This window comes from Oncorhynchus mykiss, chromosome 2, assembly GCF_057628025.1.
Source record: "Oncorhynchus mykiss isolate SJ-2025 chromosome 2, ASM5762802v1, whole genome shotgun sequence".
Lineage (NCBI taxonomy): Eukaryota > Metazoa > Chordata > Actinopteri > Salmoniformes > Salmonidae > Oncorhynchus > Oncorhynchus mykiss.
Genome location: NC_143023.1, coordinates 79940722 through 79957219, shown reverse-complemented (window position 1 = coordinate 79957219; position 16498 = coordinate 79940722). Strand labels below are relative to the sequence as shown.

General features: G+C 41.1%; 1 protein-coding gene and 1 long non-coding RNA gene across 3 annotated transcripts in view; one reads left to right on the top strand and one right to left on the bottom strand.

Moving 5' to 3' along the window:
* Positions 1-16498, top strand: part of LOC149985245 (uncharacterized) — a 568030-nt gene that overhangs the window by 332933 nt on the left and 218599 nt on the right. The gene's annotated exons all lie outside the window — the stretch shown is intronic.
* The window catches only part of LOC110497165 (leucine-rich repeat-containing protein 4C), a 117498-nt gene that overhangs the window by 27156 nt on the left and 73844 nt on the right, over positions 1-16498 (bottom strand). The window contains exon 2 of the mRNA XM_021573124.3: positions 13298-13370. The gene's annotated coding sequence lies outside the window, so the exon portion shown is untranslated. The remainder of the gene's footprint in view (positions 1-13297; positions 13371-16498) is intronic.

The following is a 16498-nucleotide window of genomic DNA, read 5'->3' as shown; positions in this document are numbered from 1 at the left end:
GCAAACTCCAAGTGGGCTATCATGTGCCTTTTACTGAGGGGTGGCCTCCGTCTGGCCACTCTACCATAAAGGCTAGATTGGTGGAGTGCTGAAGAGATGGTTGTCCTTCTTGAAGGTTCTCCCATCTCCACAGAGGATCTCTGGAGTTCTTTCAGAGTGACAATCTGGTGCTTCATCACCTCTGTGACAAAGGACCTTCTCCCCTATTGCTCAGTTTGGCCAGGTGGCCAACTCTAGGAAGAGTCTTGGTGGTTCCAAACTACTTCAATTTAAGAATGATGGAAGCCACTGTGTTCTTGGGGACCTTCAATGCTGCCGAAATGTTTTCGTACCCTTCCACAGATCTGTGCCTGAACACAATCCTGTATTGGCGCTCTACGGACAATTCCTTCTTTCTCATGGCTTGGTTTTTGCTCTGACATGGACTGTCAACTGTGGGACCTTATATAGACAAGTGTGTACCTTTACAAATCATGTGAAATCAATTGAATTTACCACAGGTGGATTCCAGTCAAGTTGTAGAAACATCTCAAGGATGATCAATGGAAACAGGATTCACCTGAGCTCCATTTTGAGTTTTATTGCAAAGTGTCTGAATATTTATGTAAATGTGATATTTCTGGGGGGGGTTTATACATGTGCAAACATTTATAAAAACCTGTTTTCACTTTGTCATTACGGGGTATTGTGTGTAGATTGATGAGGAAATGCCATTTTAGAATAAGATTGTAACGTAAGAAAATGTGGAAAAAGTCAAGGGGTCTGAATACTTTTCAAATGCACTGTAGCTATACTCATTGAATCTTATACTGCATGTATAGCATGCTTGTATCAAAATAAGAAAAGAAAAGTACACCAAAGCAACATATCAAGGTTATGTGTTATATAAACAAGCCTTGTGATTTGTAAGGATTTGTAAGCCCTTGAGAGATACCTTGCGATGGTTCTAAATGAACTCTGACATGGTTCTTCTATAAACATCTGAGTGAGTATATGTTATATAGAAGCGACGTATAATCATGCATTTTGATTATGCTAATTTGAACAACCATTATTTAAGGTACTAGACATCTACTGTGAAGCACCTGATACATTCATATACAACCACACACGACTCAGATTCTCACCGCACACTTTTATTTGACGCTATTTCGATATGTATGATATGTCTCAATTTCTGCCACTGGGGTGGCTGGCAGTGGCTCATTTGTGAGTCAACACTGACCATCGGTCTACATCCAGCCAGTGTCAGGGACGGCGATGTGGCCATCGGAGCATGAAAATAACCATGTAACGTGTCTGCAGGGCAGCCCATTCACTATACAAATGAGCTGGGATCATATCCACGGGCTACGTCTACAGCACCGAGCCAGCCACAGAGCTGGAGCAATCGTCCGATCCCCCAGTCGGGGAATGACCCCGGAGCAACACATTTTCATGACAAATGAGGCGCAGTAATTCCGATTGGCCTCTTTAGACACGAGTTTCGGGCAGAGAGCTCATTTAGACTGTTGGCCCTGTAACCCACGTACGACCACAGCATCATGCACATGCACACAAACACGCACGCACGCAGGCACACACACACACACACACACACACACACACACACTCATGAATAGATACGGATATAGACACACACCGGCACACAAACGCACACACAGACAGAAAGCACAGAGCATTGTGTCAAGGTAAGTTTACATTCTGCAAACAAACAGGCTCATTCATTCAAACCCACATCACACACACATATATACTGACATACACATACCCTCTGTCAATACCTCCTTTCTTTCACATGCACAGATTTTCTTTGTCATTGCTATTTTGTATACCTCACTGAATTCCTGACCAATTTCTTCACTGACCAATGGAGAGGTCTGTTGTTGTAGTCTGTTGTCTTTTAATGTCACTGATTTATTTCCACAATTAAGCAGCATCTGACACCCAGGTGCTTTATCGATCATCTCAGGCTGAGTAGTGGGAGGGGAGGGCACAACTCAGGAGATGTGTATCGGTCTAGATCAATCTCCCTACATGTTTTCTTTCACAATCAATGTCCAAATAGCTCTATCACATAGGCAAGTTAAAATCCCCAAGTCTGTGTCCTGTGTGTGTGTGTGCCTTTGTGACTCTGTCTATGTTTGCGTTTGTGTGAGTCTGCATTTGGTCATGCTGTGTGTCCGTGTGTGTGTGTGTACCTCCCATTCTGTGATGCTTCATCCTGTTACGGATTCCGAGTGATTGTGGTTAGAAAATGGCCTCTAAACATTATGCTGTCATTTCATGGCTATGTGAGGCAGTCAGAAGCACCTCTCTCTCTCTGTCCACATTAGTCCTGTCAACCTGGGTGTCTGGCAGAGGACAGGGTGACCATGCACAACATAAAGTCTGACCCGGCCATCTAGAGGTCACAACCCTGGGCCACCAGGTTGCAGGCTAGAGCAGCAGCAGCAGCAGCCTCTGGTCTGTGTGATGGAAGACGTGCCACAGACACAACAGCTGCTGGACCAGGAAGAGAGAGAGACAGAGGCAGCTCCCAGGGAACAGCTGTCTGCTAAAGGCTACCAGCGAGGGCAACAACTAACCAACCCAGGTATTTGGTGAAGAACGGAGGAAGTGTTGCGTTGAATAACCTTTGTGACCCATTTGGTTTCTGTGAATGGGATAACTATAATCAAAGGTGTGTTATGAGTTTGGATTTTCGTTTCAAATACAATTGGATAAGCACGGTACAGTAACAACCCGTTGCATTTCTGTTTCAGCATATAAACCAGAGGTGTATTTTTTTATGTAGTTTTCATCTTGAAGTGCTTGTGTGGAACACTGCATCGGGGAGCTTAATGACTCATGCTGACTGAGCTACAATACACATACCAAAGAATGGAGGAAGAGACAGAGTCAACTGAGCAATCCAGACACCAAGCCTATGGATGGAGGAGTGTCATTCCCACGATAGACTGCCTATATCTAGTTAATAACAGCTAATTGAGCTCCAGGAGCTCTCTCGCATGCCCCGTCATTTTCAGTACACACACGAGCTCCTGGTGATTCTGCTTTTAGCCCATCAGTAACACACGACGAGCACACAGACAAACAGATACTCACACGCGTGGTCGCATGACTTTGTCTGAAAGTGGGGGTGCAAAAATAGAATATGTTTTTTTATTAAACATTTAAACATTTCTTCACAGGGGGAATTCATATTTATGAACAGAACACCACTTTTTTAATAGGTTCCACCACAATAAATTATATTTAACTTGAATGTTTGAATGAAACACAGGCCAGAAAAAATATGTGCGCATTTATCTAGACATTTATCTATATGCAACAGGTGCAGAACAATTCCTAATATACAGTGCCTTCAAAAAGTATTAATACCCCTTGACATATTCCACATTTTGTTGTGGTACAGCCTGAAATCAAAATAGATTAGCCTGTTGAGTGTAGGGGGCAGTATTTTGATGTTTCGATGAAAAACATACCCAAATGAAACTGCCTATTTCTCAGGCCCAAAATCTAGAATATGCATATAATTGTCAGATTAGGATAGAAAACACTCTAACTTTTCCAAAACTGTCAAAATACTGTCTGTGAGTATAACATCACTGATATTGCAGGTGAAAACCTGTGGAAAATCCAACCCGGAAGTGCTGTTTTTCCTGAAAGCTCTATGTTCCATTGCCTGCCTTCGCTCCATTTAAAGGGATATCAACCAGATTCCTTTTCCTATGGCTTCCCCATGGTATGAACAGCCTTTAGACATAGTTTCAGGCTTTTATTTTGAAAAATGAAAGAGAAAGATCACATTGAGTCATTGGGTGGCTGGGTGCCAGCAGCGTTTTGCATGCGCAACAGCTTGGAGCAGACATTTTCTCCTTCTCTCCTATTGAAGAAGCTACAGTCCCGGTTGAAATATTATCGATTATATATTGTAAAAACAACCTGAGGATTGATTATAAAAAAACAATTGACATGTTTCTACGAACTTTACGGATACTATTTGGAATTTCTGTCTGCTCGATCGTGACCGCTCAAGCCCGTGGATTTCTGATCATAACGCGCCAACCAAATGGAGGTATTTTGGATATAAAATAATCTTTATTGAACAAAAGGAACATTTATTGTGTAACTGGGAGTCTCGTGAGTGCAAACATCTGAAGATCATCAAAGGTAAGTGATTAATTTTATTGCTTTTCTGACTTTCGTGACCAATCTACTTGGCTGCCATCTGTTTGCAATGTTTTGTCTGCTGAGAGAGGTGTCCTTACATAAACGCTTGATGTGCTTTCGCCAAAAAGCTTTTTTGAAATCTGATACGCCAGGTGGATTAACAACAAGCTAAGCTGTGTTTTGCTATATTGCACTTGTGGTTTCATGAACACTAAATAGCTTTAGTAATTTAATTTGAATTTGGCGCTCTGCAATTCAGCGGTAACGGGATGGGTGCATCAAGAAGTTAAATATATGTTTTTTTCTCACCATCTACACACAATGCCCCATAATGACAAAGTGAAAACAATAACATATATCTTTTTAACATTTATTGAAAATCAAATACACAAATATCTAATTCACATAAATATTCAAACCCTTGAGTCAAAACATGTTAAAATCCCATTTGGCAGCGATTACAGCTGTGAGTGTTTCTGGGTAATTCTCTGAGAGCTTTGCCACCTGGATTGTACAATATTTTCACATTGTTATTTTTAACATTCTTCAAGCCCTGTCAAGTTGGTTGTTGATCACTGCTAGACAGACATTTTCAAGTCTTGCCATACATTTTCAAGGCGCTTTTAAGTCACAACAGTAACTAGTCCACTAAGGAACATTCAATGTCATCTTGTTAAGGAACTCCAGTGTAGATTTGGCCTTGTGTTTTAGGTAACTGCACAACTGAAAGGTCAATTTCTCTGCCAGTGTTTGATGGAAAGAAGACCAGGTTTTCCTCTAGGATTTTTCCTGCACTTACCTCTTTTTTTTATGTTAAAAAAAACTCCCTAGTCCTTGACAAGCATAAGCATAAAATGATGCAGCCACCACCATGCTTGAAACAGTGAAAATATGAAGGGTGGTACTCAATGAAGTGTTGTGTTGGATTTGCCCCAAACATAACACTTTGTATTATGGACATGAAGTTGATTTGCCACATTTCACACAAGGTTTTCAGTTATACTTTAATGCTATATTACAAAGAGGATGCATGTTTTGGAATATATTTTTCTTGTACAGTTGTCTGTCTTTTCCCTCTGTCATTTAGGCTAATATTGTGGAGTAAATACAATGTTGTTGATCCATCCTCAGATTTCTCCTATCACAGCCATTAAACTCTGTAACTGTTTTAAAGTCAGCATTGGCGTCATGGTGATATCCCTGACTGGTTTCCTTCCTTTCTAGCAACTGAGTTAGGAAATATGCCTTTATCTTTGTAGTGACTGGGTGCATTGATACACGATCCAAAGTGTAATTAATAGCTTCATCACGCTCAAAGGGATATTCAATCTCCTTTATTTATAGGTGCCCTTCTTTACGAGGCAACGGAAAACCTCCATGGTCTTTGTAGTTGAATCTCTGTTTGAAATTCACTGCTCGACCAAGGGACTATAATTGTATATGTAGGGTATAAAGGTGAGGTAGTCATAAAAAAGACATGGTAAACAATATTATTGCACACAGAGTCCATGAAACTTCTTGATGCTACCCATCCTTTTAGCGGGATAATTGTCAGCAACCGCTGAATAGCATAGCGCAACATTCAAATAATATCACTAAAAATATTTAAATTCATGAAATCACAAGTGCAATATTGCAAAACACAGCTTAGCCTTTTGTTAATCCACTTGTAGTCTCAGATTTTGAAAATTTGTTTTTACAGTGAAAGCAATCCAAGCGTTTTTGTAAGTTCATCGATCGCCCGAAAAAACATTATGTACACTTAGCATTAAGTAGCTCGGTCACGAAAATCAGAAAAGCAATCAAATTAATCGCTTACCTTTGATGATCTTTGGATGTTTTCACTCATGAGACTCCCAGTTACACAACAAATGTTCATTTTGTTCCATAAAGATTATTTTTATGTCCAAAATACCTCCGTTTGTTTGGCACGTTATGTTCAGAAATCCACAGGAAAGAGCGGTCACGACAAGGCAGACGGAAATTCCAAATAATATCCGTAATGTCCACAGAAACATGTCAAACGTTTTTAATCAATCCTCAGGTTGCTTTTAAAATATATAATCGATAATATTTCAACTGCAAATGTCTTAATCAGTAGGAGAGGGAAAAGCAATAGCTCTCCAAACTCTAGTGTGCGAGCAAAACTCATGTGACCACTTGACGCGATGTTATCATTCTGGCTAATTTTTCAAAATAAAAGCCTGAAACTATATCTGAAGACTGTTGACAGCTTGAGGAAGCTATAGGAAAAGGAATCTGGTTGATATCCCTTTAAATGGATCGTAGGGAGGCTATGGAACATGGAGTTTTCAAAATAGAAGCCACTTCCTGGTTTGATTTTTCTCAAGGTTTCACCTGCAATATCAGTTATGTTATACTCACAGACAATATTTTGATCGTTTTGGAAACTTTAGAGTGTTTTACTTTGGGAACGTTATTTTTCCAAACATAAAAATAGTGCCCCGTAGCTTCAAGAGGTTATTAACCTTTTATGGAGGTGGTCCCTGTACAGGGACCGCTCAGCGGAAATTTCAGAGCGCCACCTATAGTACTTTACTTAGTACTCGTTAAATCTCAAACTTTCATAAAAATACACATGCAAGGTACTGAATTAAAGCTACACTCGTTGTGAATCTAGCCACCAAGTCAGATTTGTAAAATGCTTTTCGGCGAAAGCATGAGAAGCTATTATCTGATAGCATGCACCCCCCAAAATACCAGCACGACACGTAAACAACAGATTTTGCGGTAGCCGGCGCTACCCAAAACGCAGAAATAAAATATAAAACATTCATTACCTTGGACGAGCTTCTTTGTTGGCACTCCTATATGTCCCATAAACATCACAATTGGGTCTTTTTCCCGATTAAATCCGTCATTGTATACCCAAAATGTCATTTGCTGAAGGCCAGTCTGATGCTGCAAAAAGTCCATTTACAAGACGCAACGTCACTTTTTAAAATTACAAAAGTCGCCTATAAACTTTTATAAATCACTTCAAACGACGTTTCTAAACCAACTTTAGGTATTAATAAACGTTAATGATGTATCAAATTGATCACGGGGCGATCTGTATTCGATAGCAGCAAGTCTGGAAAACATCGTCCATTTTTTCAGTTTCACAACATACTGTGGTGCGCCACAAGAAGGGAGGGGTCTATTCGTGTTGTAACCAAGGATAAATTATTCTGATATTGATAGCAATGGTGACATCGTGTGGAAGCTGTAGGCGTTTACAGGGGGTTCACATATATCGTCTTAAACAATTCATTGAATGGCGGACAAATATTTTGTTTTTGTTTTTGTTAAACAGTTTTACCAGGGATTTTTACTCCTAAACACGTTCTGTTATAGCCACAGACCCGATTTAACCTTTTGAGGGCATGGCAGATTTACGCCCCCTTTGGAGAAATTGGGTACCCCTAGTAAACTGAAAAAAAAAATATCAAAAATTGCTAATATATGCATATAATAATTATTATTGGATAGAAAACACTCTAAAGCTTCTAAAACCGTTGGAATTATGTCTGTAAGTATAGCAGAACTCACAGGGCATGCATTCTTCCAAACTAGTTTTTGTGGTCATGAAAGTTGGAGCAACTTTGACGTCATGGCCCCCACCCTTCCCGACCACTTATGGATCTGGGGACACTTTCCATCTCTTCCACTAGATGTCCTCTTTCTTTAGAGCGTTCAATCGTTCAAATCGCGCGAGAATTGGCCCTATGGGAGTGATTTGAGTAAGTGTCGCGAGAAAAAAACCTGTGCGTTAGGGCGCGAATTGGTCACAGCCATTCCTTTGTTCCAGCACTCCTGGGAAGAGCAAACGATGCCCGGTTGAATTGAAATTTGTTTTGTGTGTTAAAAACATCATAAAGCTTGCTTCTGCACTTAGTTTGACCTGTTTAGTCGACATATAATATGTAATTTTGAAGTTTTGATGCGCAACGTTTCCGGACCAGAGGACGTTTTGGGTGCATTTCAGCTGATGTTATTAGCAGTAGCTAATACAAAGACGCAAGACTTGAAACCAAACGATGTATTGGGTAAGTATGAACCCTTCCAGAACATTCTGAACGAAGACCATCAAAGGTAAGGGAATATTTATGCTTAAATCTGTGTTTCTGTTGACTCCAACATTACGTGGAAATGTAGCTTGGAACTGAGCGCTGTCTCAGCATATGGAATAGTGTGCGATTTCTGTAACGTTAAAAATAAATCTAACACAGCGGTTGCATAAAGAAGCAGTGTATCTTTCTAACTATATGTAGAACATGTATATTTAGCCAAAGTTTATGATGTCTATTTACGTTATCTTGCCGAGCTACCTAGATTTCCTGCGGGCATTTTTGAGTAATTTCTGAACATGAGCACATTGTAAATGGACATTTATGGATATATATGGCATATTATTGAAGAAAAAAAAATGTACTGTGTAACATGTCCTATCACTGTCATCTGATGAAGATTTTCAAAAGGTTAGTGAGCGATTAATTTTTTAATCCTGCTTTTATAATTTTATATTTTCTGGGACAAAATGGCTGCCGCTTGTCTTGGTTTCGGTGGTGGTCTAATATAAATGTGTGGTGTGTTTTCGCCGTAAAACATTTAAAAAATCTGACATGCTGGGTAGATGAACAAGGTGTTTATCTTTCATTTGAGCTATTGGACTTGTTAATGTGTGGAGGTTAAATATTTCTAAGAATATTTTTGCGTTCCATGCGCCACGGTTTGAGCTGAACGGGGGGGGAGGTGTTCCTCTAGAGGAACTCCTGGCATCAACAGGTTTTAACCAGTTCTAGAAACTTCAGAGTGTTTTCTATCCACACATACTTATCATATGCATATACTATATTCCTGGCATGAGTAGCAGGACTTTGAAATGTTGCGCGATTTTTTACAAAAAGCTGCGAAAATTCGCATCATCCATAACATTAAGCACATTTTTTACTCCTGAACTTATTTAGGCTTACCTTAACTTAACATTGACACTACTGTGGAATGCATCAGAGTCAATAAAGGCCAGAAACCCTGTGGAATGCTTTCGACACCTTGTAGAGTCCATGCCACAACAAATTGAGGCTGTTCAGAGTGCAAAAGGGGATGCACCTCTATTAGGAATGTGTTCCTAATGTTTTGTACACTCAGTGAATATTCAGTTAAAATATTTATTTATTGAAACTACAATATCACCTGGTGATATTATGTCATAGAAAAAAACCTTTAAAAATGCGGTAACCTTAGCAGTTGTGCTTGATTGTAAGAACCCTATGGCTGTGCAATGGCATAGCCTTGTTTTGCTAATTTAGCAGACAGGATACGTATTTACAGAGCCCTTATCACAGTCAAAAAAACACAAGGTAATATAACAGAATAAAATGGAACAGAATGTTTTCAATTTAGTTTATTCTGCCTGTTATTTGGAATTTTCTAAATGGACAATTCCATATCGAAAACTGCATGGTGATGAACTACTGTCACAACATCTGTTTGGTGAGTAGGCCTAGGCTTAATGATTCTGAAGAAAACATTATCTTTGTCTTCATCAAACCAATGTTTTTGCATATTTTGAGTGTGTAATGAGTCTATGTTTAGGGGGGTTATAGTGTAGCCCTAGGCTAACCAATTCTAAATGGCACTAGCAGATTGCGAAGTAGCCTAATCGGAAAATATATATTTTAAAACTGCTTCTTGTTGTTGGAACTTCAATCAACCAGTTCATTTTGGCATGGAATGTAGCTTGGGTACCCCATCAGTTAGATACATTTTTATAAGCATGTGCAGTGCTTTCAGAAAGTGTTCACACCCCTTGACTTTTTCCACATTTTGCTGCATCATGTTATGGGTATGCTTGTAATAGTTAAGGACTGGGGAGTTGTTCAGGATACAAAATAAATGGAATGGCGCAAAGCACAGGCAAATCCTAGAGGAGAACCTGGTTCAGCTTCCCAGCAGACGCTGGGAGATGAATTTACCTTTCAGCAAGACAATAATCTAAAACACAAGGCAAAATATACACTGGAGTTGCTTACAGTCAATGTTCCCGAGTGGCGCCGTGATTGGCTCAGTGTTCTGTCACTCATTTGGACCTGAAGATCACTGCCGTCATAATTCACTTAATTTTTTTCCAAGTCCCCAGTTGTCTTGAAAGCACCACGAATCCAGTGAATGCCAACCTTTGATGGCAAAGTTTGATGACAAAATTTGTCACAAGAAGAACTGCCGCGCCACCTTCCTGTTCAAGTGAGCACAGCACAACAAGGTGAGTTCAAAAATGGCTTGTATGCTTCTGCATAAATGATGTAATTTACCAGGGAGATATGAATACTGTAGCTAAGAAGGTAATACTAAGTGTATGTTGTGTAGTAAGCTGTTAGTAACCCATGTGCCTCACCCTAATAATTTGGTCCCTTTCCCCCACATAATTTAGCCTACTGTTCTGACTAGATGGTACACATGTAGCCTTATAGCCTGTTTTAAAGAAATGTAATCATTGAATATTGTAAGAGCTTTCAGTGTCTGCTTTATATGATTCCTTTATTTTTCCTACGGTTCTGACTTGGTGTACAGGGAGAATGCTGTAAAAATGCCCCATGTTCTGAATTCTGTCACTGTACATTTCAAACGTGCTGAACTAATAGTTATATTGACTACGTCCGTCCTAGCTCGCTCATTAGTGTCTTATTCTAAATTACGGATTGTCTTTTATCCACTCGTCGTCCCCTTATGCCGTAGTTTGTACATCTCAATTGTCAGTAGAAACCACATTTGTTTAACCCCTGTGTAGTCTTAACGTGCTGTATACTCCCCTTGTCCTAAATGTAAAAAATAACCCGCTTTCAATAAACCCCTAAAATAAAGCAACTTAATTGAATTTAAAACCCCAAATTTATTTTGCATGAAAAGATAACCTGTCATTCATCACAAACTTTGTGAATATCTGGGTTTTCCCTCTTCACAATGCAGAAAGACTGCATTTAATCAGTGGACACCACTCTTTTTAATTACAACACACCTGTCATAATTTTGTTCTTTACTAAAGTAGAGGTTTATTATTATTATTATTATTGCTAAAGGTACTGCATAGCTGTAAACATATATTTTTGCAAGAAATTGCACTTGTATAGCATAAGAAAGTAGCAGAAAGTAGTTTTGAATGCATTTATTTGAAGGGAAACAATAACAGTCTTGAACTTTTTTGGCAACATAGAGATATATTCTTATATACTGTGCAATGATGAATTCAACTACAAAATACTAGTCTTCTCCCATTTTTGTAACCATTGCCCCCACCCACAAGGTATATAAACAACAACAATAAAAAATTATAAAATAAGGTAATAGATACAAAAAAAATGGGAAGAATATAAATCAATCAACTCTAATTAGCACATGTAAGACAGTATGCAAGTGTGTGTGCATGGACTTTGCAGATGTATTTCTCTCATGTGCAGCACATAGGATTTGTTTTCCATTCCTTCTTTGGGGGCAGAATTGGCATCTCCTCCTCTTGCCTGCCCCAGCTGCAGCCTCAGGTGGATCAGGACAGGATTCAGCCCCCTGAACAGCTTTCACAAGCGCTGCAGAGGCTGCTGTGTGGGGCAGGCGCTCCCTTCTTTGAATATGTGAGGTTACAAGTGCCCTTCCCTGCTGCTCCAGGAGGTAAAGGCACTTGTTCCACTTATCAGGCATCCAGGTAGGGTTTATCTTGTTCCATATCACAAAGGCATTGTATGAGGACACATCAATGATGTTATGGAAGATGACCAGGAGCCAGCGGGCAGTCATCCTCCTACAGCTGTAAGTTCCCATCATCTTGTCCAGATTGTCCTCTCTTGTGGTTGTAGTCCAGGATGATGGCTGGCTTCCTGTCCTCACGATCATTGATCTTAGCCGTTTTATGCAGTGTGCTCAGGAAGACCACATTATTGTTCCTCTTTGGGAGGTAAGAAACTAGAGTGGTGGCAGGGGTGAAGGCAAACTTTGATGAGAAGGCCTCTCTCCCCCTTGTTTCGAGGAGTGCAGGGGGAGCTCCGGCTTGTTCTTTCTAACTGTGCCAACCATGGTGATCTTCCTCTTCAGGAGCTGCTGGCTGAGTTCAATTAGTAGCACACATAATCTCATTTTCTCATTGTGTGTGTGTGTGTGTGTCTTTGTGTTTTTTTGTGGTGTGTAAATCATTGTATAATGACTCTAAGACAATCTTTGTACCTTGGTGGTATACAGCTTTCATGGAAATATGAACAAAGGCAATGTTTCACTTTTCTGATGTTGGGGTCACTAGGAAAAGTCATCAAATTTCAAGTTGAAAAAATATAATTTAGGGAGTTCTCTCTGCTGTTAAACATAGTGGGGGGTTTTGACCCTTAAGACAACACAAGGATTAATAAAGGCAGTAAATTAGGCTTAATGAACTGTTTCGCTGCCAGACAAGTCTCCACTGATAGCCAGATGTAGCGATGGTAAGGATTCACTCCTTGGTTCTGAAAAGAAAGTTCTGCTGTTGGGATAGCTTTATTTAGGCCCTAACAGTTTGTGGGCACCATTTGTCACCGCTATAGTGCAATTAATGTATTCTTTAGTGTTGTGTTGTGTCGTGGCTTTGCTGGCATGCGGTTTGCCCCACCAAGATTTACATGCTTAAATCACCACTGCATAGGGGACAACACAGAGAATTAAGATAATTGAATATTGCTATCAAAGCGCTAAGGAGAGTAAATATCAAGGGGCTAACTTAGTAAGCAAGAGTCGAATACTTGAACTTGATACTGTTTTTAGTTACATAATCATACTTACACCATGACTAAGGAATTAGCGCATCTTTGGTGCTACTGTATGCTTTGTTATTTCCTGGAACTGCTTAAAGGAAGATTATTGGAACTGAGATATCAATTTTTATTGTGATAGGACACCACTGCCTGACAAAGGCCACCCCGAAACCCAGGTCTCTTTGGGGACCTCCCTTCAGGCCAATGAGGAGTCATGTCCCTGTCACTAAATCCCATGCTCCGCCCCTCCCCATCAGACTGGGCGGAGTCAGGCCCTGCGGCTAATCCAGGATTAGCCTGTAGCCCCTGGTTGTCTCTTTCTCTCCTTTTGCCTCTTGTTCTGCTCTCACCTGCCAATTTATTTACAGTCTCCGTGGTTTCTGGCCATCCTCACGTTTGCTCGCTTTCGGCTGCTGGCTTACCCTGAAAGGAGAAGAGAGGAAAAATTACTCATTATGAATACTTAAAAAAATAGAAAATAATGGCTGTGTTTACAATGACAAGCCAAGCTGCTTGGATGACACTTGGTTTTGTGGGCTCCTCACTTGGCAACTGCGGCTAGCGGAGTGCATTGGTACTGTGTAGAGGGTGCCAAGGTCTTTGTTGAAGCGGGGCGAGTGTAGTACCGCCAAAGCAAGGGCTTAGCGAAAGGAAATGTTCTACCGGATAGGCATGGAATCACAGAGACTCTTATTAGTACATCCCACTCCAGCTATAGACCTTTAAAAATACATTACTGACACAGAATTCTGGCTAGGCCTATATTGAGTATCGCTGGAGACTATGTTGGCAGACTGAAGCTGTTTTCATTAACCATGTGGAAACCATAAAAATCTTATCCACCCACATGACAAAAAAATAACTCACACCTCCCCAAACCCCTTTCTACTCCAAAAATATCTCTCTACATTCCTGGCTCTATCCCCTGCCCCCTCCCTCCTCCTCCTCTGCCTTTCGGCTCTGCTGAGGCAGGTTTCGGTGCTTTTGAGGAACCAAGCGTTACATAACTGGAGGAGCGAACGTCCAGCTGGGCCAAAAAGAAGACTTTCTACTCAGTGGGGGGTGGGCTGCTCCACACACCCCAGGGACAGCGGACAGTACACATCTAACCATAGACTGAGGAGAGGAAATAGAGGATCCACTCACTGAATAAATGATAGAGGAGTAAAAAAAACACACCGATAAAGACCTCAATCCTTCCATCCATTAATGCAAAGAGACGACTGTTAATAAGGGAGTGTTTGATCCTCAGGAACATAAAAGTAGAGGCCTTTCCGGACCGCTGTCCTTATTTTCAGACTGGGTTTACAGTGGACTCCTCTCCTTGTCTCCTCACCTTCATCTGCACTGTTCTGTACTGAAACAAAGAACAGGTGACAGTAATATGGTTGATCCCTATCCAGCACTTGCTTTCACCTGTACATTTCCTTCCCCTCAGAGCAGATGAAGGCAGGAGGCATGGAGAGGAAGTCTCTGTAGACTATTGAGATCCCTTGTCAGGGTTTTCTCGCTTTCTCTCTATCTCATCCATGCTGCGGCCCAGTGGGCGCTGTTTCACAATACTGTTGCATTATTTGCAGGCGCACGCAGCTAATGGCATTAAAGCCTTGCGTAAGCCCAGAGCATCCAAATGTGTCTCTGTGTGTGTGACTTTGTCTGTGTTTTTTTAAATTTGTGTTTGTGTGTGCGTGCATGGGTGTGTGTGTGTGTTTGAGAAATAGTATCGAGAGAGAACGAGTGTTTGTGAGTGTTTGTGTACAACAATGAACTCATCACACATCACACAATACACTCCCTGAGGGCCCAAACCAGTGCATCTCTCGCTCTCTCCCTCTTTTTCTCTCTGGAGCTAGCTGATGCCGCAAAGCATATATTCAACTGAGAGTGACTAATTATACTAACAAAGAAGATGACGGAGATGATGGATATGAGCATTGCCACACTAATCATCATCATCGTCATCCTCATCAACAATGATATCTCCATTAAACAAACATGCACACGCACACACACACACACACACACACACACACACACACACACACACACACACACACACACACACACACACACACACACACACACACACACACACACACACACACACACACACACACACACACACACACACACACACACACACACACACACCTCCTACCTTGACAAAACACTGCATCATCACATTTCAAACTGTGGATCTAGAGTCATTGTCTCATAACGGGAAGAGATATTGGTTCTCTCTAATGAGGACAGAGGAAAATACATATTCAAACATTATGTCAGAGAGAGAAGAGTACCAGGGCTGGAGAAGCCTCCTCTGTGGCTGGGTCCTACCATGGAAGGATGGGGAGATGCAACCTACAGTTCATTGATATGCGTTCACTGTTTGAACTATATATAGATAATGCTAGGAGAACAATATAGAGTACATGCTGTCTATTTCAGCTCAGCCACGGGATGGAGAGAGGTCAGGTTAGTGCAGCTGATGCTCCGAGGAGGAGAATGAATGGAAAGAACAGCAGCATATATTTTGAACAGTTGTCAAGACATCTCTCAACATTAATAAAAAATCATCATACATGTATTCAAGGCACCATTTCACTTTGATTTCTGTATTTTTCTGTGAAATGTGTTCTACCTTTCCATATGGGTGAATGGCACTCTAACCGATTGTATCAAAAGATGGGTCCTATGTATGGGATAAGCACAACAATTTACTGGTGTTTTTTTGGTCTACTGATAATAACCTCTGAATTTACCAACCCTTGATGTAATTTTCCACACAATGTGCAACCTCAATTTCAACCCAATAAACCTAGAGATTGCAATACCTCCTCCAAGTCTCCAGAGACGTATGCTTGTACGCTACCACCTCCCCACTACAGCAGTAGGGCTAACATATACCATGCTCGTATCTTTCCCTCTCTCTATCTCTCCTGAACTCATGGACACAAGGTGTATCGCTCCAGGAGTAGAAGTCCAACAAATCAAGTGATGTCAGCAATCTGCGCTCCTTCTACTCCTCTGGCCGCCCTATCACCATCTGACCCACAGGTCACCCTCCATCACCCTGTGGAAATGACCAAGAAGTGTTGTCAGGCCCAATTAATGGGCAACACAGCCGCTTCTATAATTAAGGCTTGGGGTGGGGGGGTCGAGGCTGGGGTGGTGAAGGGTGAAGGTGAGGCCACCCAGGCCAGGAACAGGAGGTCCCAGAGGGGCTGTGAATGCTGAAATCACCTGAAATCACCTCCTCCCGTTAATCATCACCTAATGGTAAATCCATCTGTGTCTGGACCAGCTCTCTCACCAGGCCAGCGCACACACACACTGACCACACCACCAAGTAACAAGAGAGAGGGAGGGAGGAAGGGGAGAGGGGGATGTAATTGAAAGAGAGACAGAAAAGCAAGAAAGAGATATATAGAGAAAGAGAGATAATAGTACACGTAGATGGAGATGTGTCTGGAGTGGAGAGAAGAATGAAGACATTGGGAGAAATAGATCAAATGAAGGGAGGGAATAGCCTGCTGTGTGTGCAATCCAGCTAA